This window comes from Coenobita brevimanus, chromosome 75 (genome assembly GCF_032717465.1).
Source record: "Coenobita brevimanus isolate Jiangsu-jjx chromosome 75, ASM3271746v2, whole genome shotgun sequence".
In the NCBI taxonomy this organism is placed as follows: domain Eukaryota; kingdom Metazoa; phylum Arthropoda; class Malacostraca; order Decapoda; family Coenobitidae; genus Coenobita; species Coenobita brevimanus.
The window spans coordinates 25,695,113-25,715,622 of record NC_137028.1 but is presented as its reverse complement, the minus strand read 5'-3'; positions in this window follow the sequence as shown (position 1 = coordinate 25,715,622).

The window sequence follows — 20,510 nt, the reverse complement described above, 5'->3', positions numbered from 1 at the left end:
CATAGGCTTCACAGCCTGCTGTCAAGGCCCAGCAGTCCTCCTACATACCATACACCTCTACATGTCACCAACTAACAAGGGTTTTTCGATTTAACGCGAATTTACACGTACGAGATGGTTTCAAATTAGCCGCGCGAGCCTTGGACAGTCCCGACTGATGACCGCGTGTGGCAGTTTATGCATAAAAACAATTTTTTATTTGTCTGTTGCTTAAACTGGTTTTATTCGAACTATAATAATCGAAAATGAAGTTTGGCCCCATTCTGAACAATTTGGCTCATTTTCGGACAAAATTTGGACAGGAAAGTGATGGCAGATATAAATTGTTACAACTTGATGCTGCAGAACAGAAAGAACAAACCACTCAGACCAAGATAAAGCAGTTCTTTATGAAGAAGACAGAAGACTTAAGGGAGTTATCTTCATCACCAGTAGCACGGGAGTCGGAGGAAGAGGAAGAGGAGGGACAGCAGAGTGAGGAGGGACAGCAGAGCCAGGAAGGACAACAAATTCAGGGTGGGGAGAGGTGGGAGGTGGGGGAGCGGGGTCAGGAGGGACAGCAGCAGACGACGAGTGAAGATGAAGTGAGGCTGTGTGTTGTTATTGTTTGTTACCTACTTACTGTAATGAAAATGTTGCTTTCACTGTAGTGTCTTTATGACCTACTAATGCATTAATAATGTTGAGGAACTTTCACAATGCCGTGAATGAAGCAGAATTGAAAGAGAATCAACGTAAAAAAACGAAAACAGTATGTATTTGGGGAGAAGTAAACAATGCTTCGGCCCAACTAAGGCTCAAATGTTGTTTATTTCTCCCCAAATATACTGTTTTTGTTTTTTATGTGGATGTTCCTTGAAATAATATTCTTGCTTTTAAGTTTAGAGCAGATAACTCCCCAAACGGGTAGACTTACTCAGAGTATATATATATATATACATATATATATATATATATATATACATATATATAGACTTACTCAGAGTATATATATATATATATATATATATATATATATATATATTGTTTGATTAACAGATTTTAACATCAAATCACGTCGTAATCTGCCAAACATGCACCACACTTACATACCATACACTTCCCCCTCCCTCATTAATTGTGTTAGGCAAAGATCTAAATCTCTGTACCGTAATTTAAGTCGGGGAGTTTTCTATATTATAAGTCACAAGGGAAATAATGTAACTGAAGTGTATTTCATTAGTCTAAAAAGGTAATTTAATTCTCTGAAGTTGTGTAAATACTGAGTTAGGTCATTTTGGGTCTTACCATTTATTGAACTGAGTATTATGATTGTCTCATCACTGAAGTGAAAGTGTTATTGTAGGAGCGTGGTGCATTATATATTACTAAGTGACCTTTAAATCGTTTTAGTATGTCACTCCTCGAGTCCTTCAGTGACCAAGAAGAACGACATCCACTCATAACTCGTATGGTCTTTCTGTCCCATGTGTTATTAGAACAATGTTAACTAGGGAAGTTAGTCTATGGATTTAAGCATTTATATCATTTTGGGTCTGATTAAAATCAACGTTATACTCTTTAAATTCGTGTTTCCAACTACCCTTCTTTGATGGCCATGTGTGGGGGCGGCCCGCAAGGTGTACTAGGGAGAATAACAACTCGAGAACCTAAGCCTACCTAAATTCATGCTAACCCATTCAGTATGAAATCTGATCCTACAGTTTGGACAGAAGTCGGGTAAGTCATTGGTATCTATTTCGGAGTAAGGGAATTAAAACACCCCAGTTGGTTTTGGATCTACACTAAAAACAGGCTCGGTAATTTAATGGCAGCTACGTTGGTAAGTAAAAGTGTTATGCTCAAGGACAGTCCAGAGACGGCTAGCCATAAGGAATATCACGCTACCACACCTCCCATCCTCCATAAATTCTAATACAACCTTGAAATGAATAAGGAAACTAGAACCGGCATAGGAATTTCACCCATTACTAAATACCCATTACCAACTGACACCATTATAATACAACTTCAAATTCAGGGCGCATTCCTAGGGATTTACACTCCAATGCTAAGCAGAGACAAAAGAAATTGTTGCAAGAGGAGAGTTTGTAGTGACGACAAAGTTTTGTGGGATCAGAATCATCGTAACATTAATCTGGCGTCATAACTGTGAGATTTAATTAGAAATCCCTACCAATACATATGTTCTCATGCAATCTCTTAAGGATGATAAGAAATTTGTTTGGAACTCCAAATTTTCACTGAGCATTCCATAAGAGTTGTCTGCTGACATTGTATAATACTTTTGCAAGATCGATGAATGCAATAAACAAGCCATGGTTCTGCTCGTGGCATTTCCCTTGTATCTGTGGAGCGAAAAAGTTCATATCACAGGTACTACCTTCTGAAATCCACATTGTGTTTCAGGAAGTGTTGGTTTGGTCAAATGTTTTGTAAATCTGGATATTATTATCTTGGCTAGAACTTTGCTAGTATTCACAAGGAGGGAGATGCGTCTATTGCTGTCACAATTTGAGTGGTCCCCTTTCTTCTTGTAGATAGTTACAATATCAGAAGTAAATCAGATGGAATTTATTCTTGGTTCCAGATAGTATGAGCTTATGGGGTGCTGGTGAAGTAACTGGTCACCCTCTCTGATCAGTTCAGATGGTATGCTATCAGGATCAGGTCTTTTTTTTTTTTTTTTTTTTTGAGATCGGATGGCCTGAACAGTTTCTGCAAGTGTAGGTAGGATGTCGATATGTGCCGCTTGAGGGGAATTTGGAATGTAATCAATGATATTGTGCTTCACCAAGGTTCTTCAATTCAGTAAGGTGTTCAAGAGTTGTGTCCATCTTTCTAGGATTGCTTGCTTGTCTTTCAGGAGCTCTCCTTTGGGTGATCGAACAGGGTTTATGTTGTGTTTGGTTAGAACATAGATGGTTTAATGGATTTGAAGAATCCATGTTGGTCGTTGAGATCAGCCCAGCCTTTGCAGCTCTGTTGTTTGCTAAGTCCACCATTTGTTCTCCAAGTCACTCAGTTTTCTCTGGGTTTCACTTCTGAGATTCTAGAATTCAGTTTTTAGGGTTAAGGAGCGAGGGGGGAGTCAGCCAGTTGTTTTACGCTCAATTCTTCACTGCAAGAAGGTCATGTATGCCCTCAGCATATTCATCAAACCAGTCTTTATGACAGCGAGTGAAGAAGCCTATGGTTTCTTCTGCATTGCTTTGGAGCAGTGTCTTAATGTTTTGCCACTATGCATCTAGGTCTGTTGCATTGTTGTCTGGATTAAGTGGTGGGCACTGAGAGAGCTTGTCTGTAATAGTGCTGCAGAAGGTGTTCCAAGGTAAAACTACAACAATTTAGTTTCTTGGTGGATGGTCTGTGGCGCATTTGTGGGCATATGACCAGCTGCAATTTGGTAGCTATAATGTTATAGTCTGTTGAATACTCAGAACCTCTCATTGCTCGGGATATAAGAACTTCTCTTCTATCTCACTGCCTTACAATGACATAGTCAATTAGGTGCCAATGTCTAGATCGTGGGTGCATCCATGTGGTATTGTGTTTATTTTTAGGTTGAAAAGTGGTGTAGGTGATGGCCAGACTGTGTTTTAAGCATAAGGAACGCAGTCCAAGCCACTGTTGTTCATGTTAGCAACACCTTGGCAGCCTATAATGCCTTGCCAGAGATGATTATCTTTTCCTGCTCTGGCATTAAAATCTCCAAGCTGGATCAGTTTGTCATTGGATGGTACTGAGCATCCTAAGAGTCATATAAGGAATCTTTGATGATGTCCACAGAATCAAGCGTTGGGGCTCTGGCACTGATGAGTGGTATGCGCCAAGACATCAGCTTCTCTGATATACCCACAGATGATTCTTGGATCCTGTGTAGTGGGTTGGTTCGGACTGCTAAACCAATACCATGATTTCTTCTTACATTGTTTGGGTATCCCCTCCAGAAATAGGTATATCTTCTCCTGCTTCTGTTAAGTTGCCCTCTACTGAGAAGCAAGCCTCAGACAAGGCAACAATGCCAGTTTTGGATCTTTTCAGTTCATGGCAAGTAAGGGCAGTTCTACTGTGTGGTCATGTGTCATGGTCAGTATCAATCAAGGTTCGTATATTCCATGGGGCAAGAGTCAGAGGGATTCTTTGGTTTTGCGACCGCAGTGTGAGATGCCTTGACAGACGTGGTTATCTGCCCAGGTGGTGTGGAGCAGCAAATGTTTAGTTTACTTTTTTAAACTTCTCCCCGTCAGAGATAAGCTGTTGGGTATCCGTTTCCGGGTGCTTAGTCCCTCTGGGCCAATGCCGCCGGTGTGCAGGACTTGAGCCAACGGTTTCCAGCCACGTCCATGACCTGTCACTGTCACCCTATCCTGTTGCCATAGATATTTTGGTTTTGATGAAAAGATGAAATAGGAGGTGAATATAGCAGTGGGCTTGCGCAATGAAAAGATTTGGTGTAATGGTGAGGGTGAGTAGTCCTTACCACCACGTAACTTGATTTTTCTCAGCCTCTGATGATGGCATGAAGATTCACGACGCCCATCTACTGAGCACGGTTGTAGGAGTCTGCCGGGAGCTCTGTCTGTCGAGCCTCGCCTTCCGTGAGACTCCACTCATGGATTTTTTGTTCGAGGTTTACTCCCGCAGCCTTAACCCATCTAAGCGCAATCCACAGAGCAGTGGACACGGGTACACACAAACACGTGCACACACAAACACACTCACACACAAATACAAGCACACACAAATACAAGCACGCACAAACACAAGCAAAGCAGAGAGAAAGAGAGAGAGAGAAAAGAAAAAAAAAACTGTCACCAGACCATAATGAATTTAACAGGAACAAGAAAATAACCAAACAATACAGTTTCCTATAACAGCTCACTTCTATGGAAACTTGTTTTTCGTAAGTTTATTTATGAAACTTTAGCCGGAGGACACCTTGTTTTTCTTAACTCCTTTACTACCTCAGGAAAGTTTTAATCAGCATTCTCTTTTTTCTATCTCTAGACAGTTATATTCAGCTTGGGAAAGGCTTTTTGGACTGAAATGGTTTGATAGAGCCTATGTCCCCCCCCCGTTCACTCTTCCTGTTGCCGATGTTCCCTGCTGCACGAGATTTCCCTGTCGCCAGTCGGCAGCCAGTACCCAAGCTAGTGGCTTATGCTCTGAAAGTGATGTTCCGTAACTGTCCCTTGGTACGTCACGAAAACAAAAAATATTAGGCATCAGGTAACGTTCTGACCAGTGAATGTCCAAAGTCAGATACATAAAATTAATATGACTGGTTTCTGATATATGTGTCCACTACCCTTGTTTCCTAGAATATTGACCTTTTTTAATTAACAATCCCCATAGTCCAACAATTAGGCTTACCTATAATGTGCTATTATGTTTCAGTAACAACTAGAAACTTACACCAAAATAATAAACAAGCGGGTCCGGAGCATCCTCGACCTCATTCCCATTGTTGCATGCTGTAAACATCAGTTACTGTGCACAACATGACTAATAAACATGGCATTTGATGCCATACTTCAAACTCAGCGATAGGCAAAGAGAGACGGAGGAAGGGGTTACAACGTTGTCAGTTTAGCATAACAAAGCGTCTAACGTAGAATACTAAGATACAGAAGGTATACAAAAGAGGAATGACTAGTCAATAGGCATGTCCAACGAATGAGTTATGCAGTGATGAGCACTGCCTCCAATGCTGTCAAAAGGTGAAGATGTATCATCACCGGAACGCCACTTCCCGTTACACAGCCTATTCGCTGCTCACAGTTGTTGTTAAATACGGTACAACGTTGCAGTCGCATGCTTTGTTTTACTGCAACAGTACAGATTGCAGTTGTCCAAGGAGATAAAACAACACTTTTAGAAATGTAACATTATTGCGTCCGTACATCTCGATATGCTAAATAGGTGTGAAAGAGCGCATGGCCATCACCATAATGAAAACGGCAAGCCGACTTGTAAATAAAGAAATGCCTTTAATATGTCACATTTTACAGCGCCTTCATCATTATAATCAGAGTCTATTTCTCTTTTAATGTACTGTGTGACTGGGTTTACCAATCCATCCATACAGCCAACATAACTTATACAAAAGCCTCAGTTGTGTTTGTGTTTAGCGAATGAAGTTTAACAATTAAAAAAAAAAAAGTACTAAGAAGTTTCTTGTGCCACGTAATATGACCAATTAAGTTAATCAAACTTTCCATAAAACCAACACAGCTATACCAAAGCCTCGCTGTGTATATATTCAGCGGGTGAAATGTGCAGGACAAAATGTACGAGATCTAGCAGTGGTCCACGGTGCTACACAATCGTGGTCTAAATTACTGATAATGCGGCTCGCAAAATGCTCACCAATTTTATACGAGATAATTTTAATCTGGCGGCACACTACATGATGAAAGCTAATTAGACCGTAACCTGCATAACACCATTTTAAGGAGTAGATCTGTTAGACATTATTTTGATTTACTGTTTTACTACTCGGACTTCTCTCGACTAAACAAAATCGTCTTTTGTTCTACTAAATATTATTCTTATATCCATCAGAAGCATAGAATGTGTTGCTGAAGATAGCTGGTGAAATCAGTGGCCGGTAAGGTAGCTCCACTAGTACATAATCATCTGCTGTTAGCTTGAATACAATATCGAGATGCACCAGGACACTCGAAAGGATCAACAAGAGCATTACTAGAACAGCTATCATGGAATACTTTTTTGTTTTTTATCTCCCTTGTGAAGTTTACCATGATGAATGTCCGTGAAAAGCAAAAATAATAAATAAATAAATAAAAAATAAAAAATAAAAAAAAATTGGAATTGGCTCTGAATCGGTGCAGATGCGACCTGTTAAATGTTCACTAATTATCTGAGGCAGCCTTGTTCTCAGGGAACCGCAACCTGCACAGGAAAAACAATATCAGTGTTGCAACAAACAGCATCCTTATTATGTCCAGACGTATTGACGTATTGAATTATGTCATCTTCAGTGGATCTGAACAGATATTAAATGATCTGTAAGGTGATTAAAGTCCTAAAAGAACAATTTGAGCTTGAGCTTATCCTACATATAAAATAACACAACGCTTTTGCTTTTATATGTACGATGAGCTTAAGCTCAAATAGTTCTTTTAGGACCTTTTTTTTTTATGCGAGGAAGAAGGAACCAAAGGTCATGAGCCCGCAATAACAGTTCCCTCCAAGAGAAAAACAAAATACAATAGAGAGCAAAATTCAAGATCCGATCATTTCGAAATGCCTGGACACACTGCGTTTGAAAGACTGGAGATCATAGGTAGCAGGAAATACAGACAGAGGGAGACAGTTCCAGAGTTGACCTGTTGCATAAATGAAAGACTGGGAGTAACGGTTAACTCTTGCATTAGAGAGCTGGACAGAAAAGGGATGAGAGTTTGCTGCTAGACGGGTGCTACGCGCCCGTCGTAGAGGTGGAGGAATGCATGCAGGCAGTTCAGAGGAGCAGTGACCATTAAAGTAGCGATAGAAAAGAGATAAAGATGCAACAGTGCGGCGAAGAGACAGAGGTTGAAGGGAGTCAGTAAGAGGAGGAGAGGTAATGAGACGAAAAGCCTTTGACTCCACCCTATTGAGAAGAGCCGTATGTGGGGAGCCTCCCCACACATGAGAGTTGTACTCCACACAGGGGCGGATAAAACCCCTGTATAGAGTCAACAATTGTGCAGGGGTAAAGAAAGAACGGAGTCGGCTTAGCACACCCAATCTCTTGGAAGCAGATTTTACGAGAGACGTAATACGATCTTTCCAAGATAAGTCCCTAGTAAATGAAACCCCAAGCATGTTCAAGGATGATGCAGGATTAAGCTGAATATTATTAAACACTAGTGGGTATATCTGTGGAAGATTTTGTCGAGTTGATAGGTGCAAGAACTGAGTCTTAGAAGCATTAAAAACAACCAGATTATTTTTACCCCAGTCAAAGATACGAGCCTTTTTTTTTTTTTTTTTTTTTGGAGTATTCGCCCCACAACAGGGGTGGGGACACGGGCAAACAAAAGAGCCCGTCACGGAAAAAGCAAATAAAAAAGCAGACAAACGTGAAAAAAAATAAATAAATAAAAAATAAAAAATAAATAAAAAAAAATAATAATAAAAAAATAAAAATAAAGTAAAGCAGCGACGGCAGCCAGAATAAAGACGAGGCAAGGGCAGCAAACAGGCAAAGGGCAACTGCAGAGGATGGAAGTGGGCAGTGACTGATGGAAAGCAGCAGGATTATGATAAGAGTCTGACCGCGATGTAATGGATCAAAGCAGCCCTGGGTGGATCAAACCCGACGCCCTCACGGATCACGGCTTCCTGAGATGGAGAAAGGGAGTTGGAAATATACGCCTCACGGAATTCCTGGTACAAATGCCGATAGACATGTGGCAATGTTTCCTGGTCGTCAATAGGATCCGTGAGGTCGTATAAGAGTTCTTCTAAATCCGTATCCGTGCGGGCGTCGAGTTTAGCGATGTTAGAAAGGGGCGGTAGAAGAGCCTCGAGGCGGCGTGCGACATTGGAGGGGTCGGCCTTGTCCTTGCCTCCTTTCTTCTTCGATTTTTTCCTCTTCTCCTTAGGTGGAGGGGCAGAAGAGGGGCGAGCAATGGCAGCAGGCGGTGGCGGAGGAGGAAGAGGAAGAGGCACTTCCTCTTTGTCAGGAGCAGATGGAGAAGGCAAGGAGGAGGGCTCTGCTTCCTCCAGATGGACTGAAGGGACGGGAGAAGAGACACGCTCCCCCTCAACTCCTGACAAAGGGAGGTGAACCTCCACAACAGTCTCTCCATGCTCAGTTTCCATGGCCTGTAACGGTTCCGGGTCGGTAAGCAGTGGTTCGGTGGTGGTGGTGCCAGTCGCCTTGTTGAGAGGGGCATCCAGCCGCAGCCGTTTCCGCGGTGTTGTGTGGGGAGGTGGAGGCTGCAGCCGTCGAGCCTGACGCTCCTGACGAGGGGGGAGACGAGGATCGCTGGTGAAGCTCCGGGGAATAGCAAGGCGTGGAAGGCCGTTCTCCTTAAAGATTTGAGGAAGGAGAACAGCCAGAACCGCCTTACTACCCCCACTAAAAGCTTCAGCCGTCGCGATACACATCGCAAAGAGTGTGTTAGTATCGCCAGAACTCCCAGGACCCCTAGGCTGGCGTCTCGGGGCCGGGGGGCGGCGCCGTGCATGAGCAGAGCCCTGCACGGCAACACCACCCGGTCCAGTGACATCAGTAGCCTCGGGACCCTTGGCAGCCTGAACGATACGAAACTCCACAGTCTCCCCATCGCCAAGTGAGAGCTGGAAAAACCGTGGATTCGGTACAGCGATCCCAGAGACGTGGACGAATACATCAGAGCCAGTATCCTGGCGCCTGAGGAACCCGTAACACGTTCTCACGTTGTACCACTTCACGGTTCCCCGGATGGTAGAGGCTCCTGACGGCTCGGATCTGCTACTGGGTGCCCCCCTCAACGGGTCGAAGGCGTGAGCAGATGAAGCAGAGGTCTAAGTTGGCTCAGGCATAGTGGCGACTGGCCAGACCAAGCAATAAGAGTGGAAATGATACGAGCCAAGTCAGACATTAGGTGTCCCATAGCCTCATCCCTTGTTTGTTGAAGTAACTGCTGAGATGGGCGTTGCAGGAACCGAATGGAAAGGTGAAGGGTGGAGTCATCAGTGTATGAGTGGATAGGGTTAGATGTACAGCTTAGAAGGGCATTGATGAATAAAAGGAAGAGAGTTGGTGATAGGACAGAGCCCTGAGAAACACCACTGTTGATAGATCTAGGAGAAGAACGATGGCCGTCTACAACAGCGGCTATAGAACGACCAGAAAGGAAGCTAGCGATGAAAACACAGATAGAAGGATAGAAACCGTAAGAGGGCAGTTTGGAAATTAAAGATTTATGCCAGACTCGATCGAAAGCCTTTGAGATGTCAAGTGCAATGGCAAAGCTTTCGCCAAAGTCCCGAAAGGAGGATGACCTGGAGTCTGAAAGGTAGGTGAGAAGATTGCCAGTAGAGCGTCCCTGACGGAACCCGTTACTGACGATCAGAAAGAAGGTTGTGATAAGAAAGATGCCTTAAAATTTTCCTATTGAGAATTGACTCAAAAACTTTTGAAATACAGGACGTTAAAGCAACTGGACGATAGTTGGAGGGTTGGGAGTGGTCACCCTTCTTTGGGACTGGGTGAATGAGAGCAAACTTCCAGGAAGAAGGAAAGGTACAAGTTGACAGACAGAGGCGAAAAAGTTTGCCTAGGCAGAGTGTAAGCACAGAAGCACAGTTCTTGAGAACAACAGGAGGGACCCCATCAGGCCCATATGCCTTGTTAGTATTGAGGCCAATGATGGCAGAAAATACATCAGCTGAAGAAATTTTAATGTCAGCTATGAGGAAGTCAGAGGGGGGAAGTGATGGAGGAACAGCACCAGAATCATCTAAGGTGGAATTGGAGGAGAAAGTCTGTGCAATGAGATCTGCTTTATCAGTAGAAGAAATAGCTAAAGAACCATCAGAGTAGAAAAGAGGAGGGAAGGATGATGAGGTAAAGTTGTTAGAAAGGTTTTTGGCAAGGTGCCAGAAGGAGCGGGAAGAATTCGAGTTGGAGAGTTGAGAGCATTTTGTACGGATGAAAATATTTTTAGCGAAGCGAAGAACAGACTTAGCACAATTCCGGGCAGAAACATAAAGATGATGTGATTCAGGGGTGGGTTGGCTCCGGTACCTTTTGTAGGCCCTCTCCTTGTTGCGGACAGCATTAGAACAAGCATAATTAAACCAAGGCTTTCTTACGTTAGTCAAAGGATATGAGAAAGGAATGTATGCTTCCATGCCCGAGAGAATAACCTCCGTAATGCGCAAGGCACACTCAGATGGCTCACGGCCATGGAAGCTATAATCATTCCAGGGAAAATCAAAGAAGTACTGCCTGAGGGCCTCCTAATCCGCGGCTCCAAAATGCCACAGACGACATTTCCCTGGAGGGTCCACAGGCCATACTGGAGTGATAGGACAGGTTAAGATGATAAGTTTGTGATCGGAGGAGCCCAACGGAGAGAAAAGATTAACAGTGTAAGCGGAAGTATTAGTTGTAAGGAAGAGGTCAAGTATGTTGGAGCTCTGTCCAAGGCGGTCTGGGATACGGGTACGGTGCTGTACAAGCTGCTCTAGGTCATTAAGGATAGAAAAGATGTAAGCTTGTTCATCAGGTGGATCAGTGAAAGGAGAGGAGAGCCAAAGGTGGTTGTGAACATTGAAATCTCCTAGAATGAAGATTTCAGAGAAAGGAGAAATGGATAGAATGTGTTCCATCGTAGAAGTAAGATAGTCGAAGAATTTTTGATATTCAGTAGAATTATGGGATAAGTAAACAGCACAGATATATATAGTCAGAGAATGACAGGAAAGCCGAAGCCAGAGTGTAGAGAATTCAGAAGAATCGAGTTCAGGAACACGAGAGCAAGATAAGTCGTTGCGTATATATACACAACAGCAATCTTTGACTTTGGAATTAGTATAGAGAAAGTAGGAGGATACAGAAAAGGGTTTGCTGTCAGTTGCCTCAGACAGCTGAGTCTCAGTTAGAAAAAGAAGGTGAGGTTTAGAGAAGGAGAGGTGATGCTCAACAGAGCGAAATTTAGAGGAAAGACCGCGAATGTTGCAGAAATGAAGAAGATAGTCAGACAATGGTTCCAGGCAACTTGAGTCGTCACCGGGAGAGGGGCGGAAGGTGGGGGCATTTATGGTCCCCCCCACCCCGGGGACTCTGAGGCTGGGTTATGAGATGCCATAGTTTTTTTAATTTTGGAAAAGGAAGTGTAGTAGTGTACTGTGCATGTAGTTTGGTGTAGTTAGAGAAATTTGTATTGGAGAGCATGCTGGCCTACTCTCTGTGTAACTGAGGCACTGAAAAAATTCAGCAAAGGGGGATGGTCAGGAACTAGTCCTGAGGGCTGATGAAACGGGAGCTCCAGCACTCCCTGTCATCAGCTTTCCATCCACCTCGGGAGTACTGCCCTGCTCGACTGGTGCTACAGTCTACTCCTTACTATCATATTTTATCTTTTAGATAAACTGAACATGACATAGTTCAGTATGTCGAAACGTCTGGACATAATAAAGATGCTGTTGCAACACTGATATTACGTTCACTAATTATGAAGTGTTTTTCATCGGCAGCACATTATGGGATTAAAGCTAATTGAACCGAACCTTGCCAACACCATCTTGCCGGGTACTTAGGTTGGAGGTTTCTGTATTAGTTCCATTATCAGTTTATTTTGTGTTATAATTGATTCGAATTCTTTGCCTACGTTTACTGCTTACGTTTAACCTCTGAGGTGGGTGGGACACAATCTGGCCGCACTATGGGGTGGTACTGACACTCTGCGGCCAGGTTTTGTAGGAAGAATACTGCCACCGTATTCCCTGCTTTTCGTGAAATGTCTAAAAGGGGCGGGGTGAGGGGACTACGGACCCCTCCTCTGTTTTTAGTTCCTAAAAAGAGACTGGCCAGAGAAAGGGATGGGGGATTGAGTTATCCCCGTACCCTGAAGATTAGGTCTATGATTGTACGTGGATGTAGTACGATTGAGGCTAAAAGGGAGGAGATTGGGAGAGTGTTTGTGAGAAGAAAGTTGGATGTGTTAGCTTTGAGTGAAACGAAGATGAAAGGGAAAGAGCGAGTCTATGGAAGTTTGAATGGAAGATTGTCAGGTGCTGATAGGGGAAGGGGAAGAGAAGGTGTGGCCTTGTTAGTGAGTCCGGAAGTACAGCAGTGTGTGACTGAATGGAAGGAGGTGTCGTCGAGACTGATGTGGGTGAAAGCGAAATTTGAACGTGGGTTGTGGGTGTTTGTGAGTGCATATGGGCCTGGTAGTGAAAGGGATGAAGAAGTGGGAGTCTTTCTGTAACGATGTTGATGAGTGTCTGCAGAGTTTTGGAGCGAATGTGAATGTGGTAATGATGGGAGATCTGAATGCTAGAGTGGGAAATGTAGTAGTTGCAGGTGTGTCTGGAAGAAATGAAAATGGGGAACGAATGATAGGGATGTGCGCTGAGCAAGAGATGGTGATTGGAAATACCTTGTTTGAGAAGAAAGATATGTATAAGTATACATGGGTGAGACAGGAAGGTGGAAGGGTTGTTAATAGAGGATTGATGGACTATGTGGTTGTGTCCAGGAATGTAATAGGAGGATTGTTGGATGTGAGAGTTCTGAGAGGGGAGGGTGGAGGTATGTCTGACCACTACCTGGTGAAGGGAAAGTTAAGAGTAGGTAAGAGATGGGTGAGAGCTAGGAGAGTTAGGTCCTGCAGGGAGGTTTTGAAAGTGTGTTGGATAAAAGAGAGAAAATCATAGAGTATCAGGAGAAATTGAAAAGAACAGTGGAACGCAGTGAAAGATCAGGAAAATGGCAGTGTGGAGAAGGAATGGCAGTTGTTTAAGAGTGCTGTGGTGGGCATGCAGAAGAGGCGTGTGGTGTGAGATGAGTCGATGGTGATGTTAGAAAGGGAAGTGAATGGTGGTGCGAAGAAGTAAGTATGGCTGTGGCTGAGAAAAGATGCGCATATGAAGTGTGGCTGCAGTGGAAGGAGGAGGTGTCATATGCGATATGAAAAGAGGAATAGGGCGAAAAGGGCTGTGCGTGATGCTAAAGAGGCTGCAGATGAGAGGTGGGGTAGGCGGTTGACTGAGAATTTTCAACAACGTAAGAAAATATTTTGGAAGGAGGTGAAAACGGTGCGAAAGAGAGAGTCTGGGAAGGAAGAGCGAGTAAAAGCAGGGGACGGAATGATGTTAACTGAGATGGATGCAGTAAGGAAGAGATGGGCGGAGTATTTTGAAAGTTAAATGTAGACGGGGAAAGGGAGGCTGAGATTGTGGCAGATGGATGGGTGCAAGGAATAAATGTGTTGGGAGAATTGAATGATCTTTTATCACGAAGGAGGAAGTGCAGGAGGCAGTTAAGGAGATGAAAACAGGGAAAGCTGCAGGTATGGATGGGTGTGCTGTGGAATGCCTGAAGGGTGGTGGAACGACTATTACTGACTGGTTAGTAAGACTGTTGAATGTGTGCTTTGTGAAAGGTATGGTGCCAGTTGACTGGGCAAGGGCTTGTGTGGTCCTGTTGTATAAAGGTAAGAGTGGTAAGTATGAATGTACTAGCTTTAGGGGTATAAGTCTGTTGAGTGTTGTAGGTAAGGTGTATGGCAGAGTGTTAATTTAGAAAGAAAGGGTACAGAGGAGTGACTGGTGATGAGCAATGTGGCTTTAGGAGAGGGAGGGGACGCATGGATCAGGTGTTTGCCGTGAGACAAGTGTGTGAAGAGTATTTAGCGAAAGGTAAGGATGTGTTTTGGGTGTTCATGGATCTAAAGAAAGCGTATGACAAAACTGATACGGGAGGCTTTGTGGACTGTTTGAAGATTGTATGGACTTGATGGTAGTTTACTGAATGGAGTGGAAAGTTTTTATGTAAATAATAGAGCGTGTGTAACAGTGGGAAATACTGTGAATGATTGGTTTCCCGTAAGAGTGGGCCTGTGGCAGCGATGTGTGATGTCGCCTTGGTTGTTTAATATTTATACAGATGGTGTTGTAAGGGAGGTGAATGCAGGAGTGTTAGGTGGAGGTCTGAGTCTACTGGATGTTGATGGTAGATAGTGGAATCTGAAACAGCTGCTGTTTGCAGATGACACTGCACTGGTGGCTGATTCAGAGGAGAGATTGAGACAGTTGGTAGAGGAGCTTGGATGGGTGTGTGAAAGGAGGAAATTGAAAGTAAATGAGAATAAGAGTAAAGTGATGAAGAGTACGAGGTTGGTAGATGGTAGGACGATGAATATAGTTTTGAATGGTGAGTTGCTTGAGGAGGTAGAGTGTTTTAAGTATTTAGGGTCACATGTTGCTGTGGATGGAAGAGTAGATGCAGAAGTGAAGTTTTGAATGAATGAAGTAGGAATGGTGCTGGGAAGAATGAAGAAAGTGTTTAGATGTCGTTCGCTTATACTGGATGTAAAGAGAAGGCTGTATGAGGGTGTTGTGGTACCGACTGCATTATATGGGGCAGAAACATGGAATATGGGTGTAGCAGAGAGGAAAAGTTTGAATGTAATGGAGATGAGGTGTCTGAGGAGCATGTGTGGAGTGACACGAATGGATCGAGTGAGAAATGATGAAGTGCAAATGAGAACTGGAGTTGTTCGGGAGATGGCTGATCGAGTTGAGCAGAGGGTGTTGCGATGGTTTGGGCATATGGAAAGAATGGATAATGAACGATTGGTGAAAAAGATAACTAGGTCTGATGTGAAAGGTGTAAGGCTGAGAGTGAAGACCACGAATAGGATGGATGGAGTGTGAAGAGAGCGTTGGATACGAGAGGGATGTCTGTTGAGCAAGGAAGAGTGGCTGTGCGTGAGAGAAATGAATGGAGAGAAATTGTGAATGAATAAATGATGACGCAACCCTGAGGGGATATTCTCCCGCATTTGTCTGATCAGCTGATCAAGTCAGGTGATGTGGCAGGGGTAAACCAGCTCTGCTGTCGGGCCCTGCTGTGGATGTCACTGATCGCACTGAACAGTTGACCCTTGTGCTATGTGGTGCGGTGAGGATCTGTCCCTTCTCCCCTTTGGAGTTAAGATGCGAATGAATGTGTTTGAGTGGATGAGTAAATTGGGAGTGTGTCGTCCTGTCTCAGCTACCTCCCTTTGCTTGGGGGAAGCAGCCTAAATATATAGATAGATAGACAGATACACGTTTACTGTTTTTTTGCATAATTGTTTGACACGTTTTAGATATATACTGCTATTAATATTCGTAATTCCATCACAAATAATTTTCTGTTTACAATATCTGTCACACAATCTCTTCTACCACGAAATACGGTTTGCATTTAGGGTTTCATGTTCAGAGTTTGTTTTACATAGTATGCTCATTAAAGACTTCCGGCTATATACTAAGTAAATGACGTACTTCATCTATCACTCCCTTAACCTTCGGCATTAACCCGCCCAGTCCCGGCCACTTTTTGACCACTGGTACCCCCCAATCCCGGGCAATTTTTGACCTTTTTTTTTTGCTAAAACTTTCGCTTTTGGTGAGAAACATCGAAAATTCATAGAGAAATCGCTCACCTGAGGTTTAAAATACTCATTACAGGTAGGAGAGCCTCCTTACTTTACTGGGTTTTCTATCAGGCTGGCGCCAAAGAAAACGAGTTCTATGGGAGGATAACTATTTCACACCACTCATAAACGGTATTTATTTATCTACTGTTACGAATTTATATGTAGTACAAAAGTATATTGGTTTTCAAGCAGTAATATAGGCATTATAAGCATTGTTTCACTCGCTAATACCTGACCTTTTTTGCCACATTACCTGATCATCATTTCTAACTGTTTCTTCCTCTAAAGCTATGTAAAGTTTGTCCTCCACATTGTCATTGATTGGGGAATCACTCTGGCCCTGAATTTCGTACCGTGGCATGACATGGCTATACTGGCCAGGTCACTGATAACAGGTGAATTGCTGAGAAAAGGGCATGCAGGGGGGGGGAGGAGGTCATGCTGGGTAAGGCATTGTCTCTGCCTGGCATCTTGTTGAGGCAGGTGTCCCGTGTATACGTACCAAAAATGACTCGCGAAAATTGAAAATTGTGGAAATTATGAACCTTGCAATTGCAGGACGTTGAAGTACGTCCTCGGGATTAGCTGTGACAAAACGTGAGGACGTGGAAGTACGTCCTCGGGACGGCACGGGTTAAGGAAGGTTTTTGGGGGGATGAAGGCCTTCCGATTTTCACTTTATCAGTCTCTTCAACCTATGCAACTCTCTCTCTCTCTCTCTCTCTCTCTCTCATTTAGCATAATGTTTTGATCCCATGTCATTGTAATCCATTCTGTCTTCCTTAAATGAACACTCAAGTTATGTCGCAAGGACGATTAGGTTAGATTTAAAGAATGTCAAGGTAAGATCCATTGGAGGTAAATTGCTACAAGTAAATTGCTACAAAAAATATCCAGTCTGCGATGCAATGTCTGATTGTTTCATCAAATAACGGGATATTTATCTCCAAGGAAATAAAGACCAAATAACAGAACACACCAAAATATGTTAAAATACTACCATATACTCGTATCTTCGCTTATATAGTTAATGCGAGTTATAACCGGCAGTTGCATTAGGTCAGTTGGCCCATGCGAGGCAGGTCCTGTGTAAACTTCGTCATACTGCATCGTATCGTTTAAGCTGGGATAGTAGTTGACGTAAGATCACCCGTTTCATTTGGCCACGTTTTGGGCATTCCGTTTCTCAGTGCCACATAAGCTGTAGGTGTCAGCAACGAAGATTATGACCAGGACGTGATTCAGTGTATGGAAGTTCCCTTATTTCGGTTATTGCATCCATTTACATTGCTGGATATTTTGCGTCAGAATATGATATTTTGACCTTACTTTGACGTGGCTCTAAAGGCCTGTTCAATCTGTAATCAGAGTAGTACATAATACTGGTACAAATCGTTCGTTCCGTTTTCGTTCGTAAGAAGAGAGATTGAGAGGAAAGGTGACAGGAGGAAGAGACACTGAGAGGTATGGCGGCGAGAGGAAAGTGGATTGAAAGGAAGGAGTGCAGGGGAGATGAAACAAGGATGGTGGAATTGGGATGAGAGATCGTGAGAATAGGAAAGAGGGAGACAGAGAACTGGACTGAATGGAAGGGGTGGAGAAAGGAAGAGAGACTGGGGGGGAGGGGAGAGGCGCAATGGGAGAGAGAGAGAGAGAGAGAGAGGGGGAGAAAATAGACTAGGAGAGAGGACGGGTGTTGTGAAGCTAGGTGGTTGTGGGGATGACGGGCATAGCTACATCTCTGATCTCATGTGCAACCAGTAGAAGCTGCGCCTTTGTCGGCGCAGGTACGAAGCTCGAGCCTTTTAAATCCGAAAGCACTGAAATGTTGCCTTACACCCCGAGGATGCCTATAAAGTATATTGATGTGGGTATATACCTACCAAGTTTCACGCCTTTACGACAAACTGTCTGACCTGTGGCCCTCTTTTAACCTGTCACGTCCCGACCACTTTCGCTCCTCCGACACCCTCCAGTCCCGACCACTTTTGGAAACATTTTTTTTTGGCTAAAACCTCCGCTTTTGGTGAGAAACATCGAAAATTCATAGAGAAATCGCTCACCTGAGGTTTAAAATACTCGATACAGGTAGGAGTACCTACTTACCTTACAGGGTTTTCTATCAGGCTGGCTGCAAAGAAAACGAGTTCTATGGGAGAATAACTATTCCACACCACTCCTAAACGGTATTTATTTATTTATTTGGTACGAATTTATATGTAGTATGAAAGTATATTGGTTTTCAAACAGTAATATAGGCATTATAAGCATTGTTTCACTCACTAACTCACCATCATTCCTGACCCCTTCTTTTGCCACATTACCTGATCATCATTTCTGACTGTTTCTTCCTATAATGCTATGTAAACTTTGTCCCCTCCACATTGTCATCGATTGGGGAATCACTGTGGCTCTGCATGTTTTTATTGGCCAAGTCACTGGTAACAGGTGAATTGCCAAGACAATGGCATGCGGGGGGGAAGGTTATGCGGTGTAAGGCATTGTCCCTGCTGTGGCATCTTGTAGAGGAATAGTTGAAGATGTCCCATGTATACATACGAAAAATCACGCGCGAAAATTTAAAATTGTGCAAATTAGGGACCTTGCAATTGCAAAACGTACCAGTACGGCTCGATGGGACTGGCAAATGCAAAATGTTGCAACGTACTCCATACGTCGACGGGACGATCTCGGGTTAAAGATTTTCGACATGCATGTCACGTGCATCTCCTGGGTGTCATGAAACCTGTTAAATACCACAAATAATAAAGAATGGGGCTATCACAAGGTGCAAACCACGACGTGATCGGCCCAGTGGTTGCTGAGATTTAAATTTCTCAAAAGCATTGTGGTCAGGCCTGGGTCAAGGCGTTGGGCAGCACTTATGTGAGAAAATGCCACTACTTGACGAGAAACTCCCAAAGGACTTCCGTCCTGCCGCCCTTAATAAAAAAAAATGCATTGCCTTAACTGACCCTAGAAGTTTAATGCTGGAGGAATTGTACGATTGTTATTTTAGGGGTGTTAATTCTTAGGTTTTATTTGTAAGGTTACACATCCATTATGCCATCTCTCCTCGCCTTCCCCCTTGCTACTTGGACATAGGGTAGGGGCTCATGACCTGAGTGTCACACTGTCATATTGCAGAACTTCTTCCTATCAGAATTCATTAATTTTATTCCCTAAACCGCTTCTCTTTGGAACTCTCTTCCCCATATTAGTTCACCCTAACTTGAACCCACAGCAGTTAAATCCAACTGTTTCAGATTTTTTACGAATGTTCTGTTTTTTCTTTCTGTAATGCACCCACGCATACGCACACGCACATGCGCACGCAAACACTACTGATTAACAGTCACTTACTAGAGCAGAATAGCCTGCTGGTGGTCTTGCTAAAAAGACATCACAGTGAAGGAATTATCAACGTCCGGGTGAGAATATATTTTCTCATTTTGAAAAATAATAATTTAGTGGTAAAAAGAAACGAACAAAGACGTCATCGTTCTGAAACGTCTCGTGGTAACTGTTTATCACTCCCCCTCTGGTTGAACCTTCCACTTCTCTATTCTGTATTTATTCATCTTAACTCAAGTAAGTGCAAACCTGATAGCCCCAGAATTCCTTTATTCCCTAATTCTCACCCAGCCAGCCACTGTCAGGGCTTCATTTCTGTGATACATACGACAGGCTTAAAGCACATGGATATTCTAGTCAAATCTGCCATCAATAATCACTTCAATGGCAAACCTGAAAAGTACATAAATTGGATTGATTGGAGATTAACTCCCCACAGGGGCTAATGTTGTTCTGTTAACTGCACTGCCTCTAGGGCAAGATATTAGACTCTTTCACCGCTGGGCAGGCCAATTCTGCTAGGAATCCTTTCTCCATGAAACAGTAGGTTAAAAGCTACTTCAATTAACTCTTTCTGTGACAACCAACCTTCAGGATGTTCATCTGGCTAACAACAGACCCCTCACCGCTAAGGGTTGCAGCATTTGACACCAGTGCATCAAACGTCAGACTATAGTGGCCTTGGTAGGTGATGTGTTAAAAGAAGCATCAGTTGTAGTGGAATGAGCAGACAAGTCGGTGTGTTGTGGCTGCAAGACGTCATTATGTACATCTTTCATCAATATCTACATCAGGTTACGTGTTCACCTAAATGCCAGTTAAGCTGGAATATATGTCAATAAGTTTATAATGGCGCCCATCATCCACAAACTTAGTGTGGCGGCACTTTGTTTTAGGGTAATTCCATACTTCTCGGAGTGGTAAGCCACATGATTTCCTGTAAAACCAGGAAGTAATGTGGAAACTTTATAACTAACCAATACGCGTACCCTACGTGAC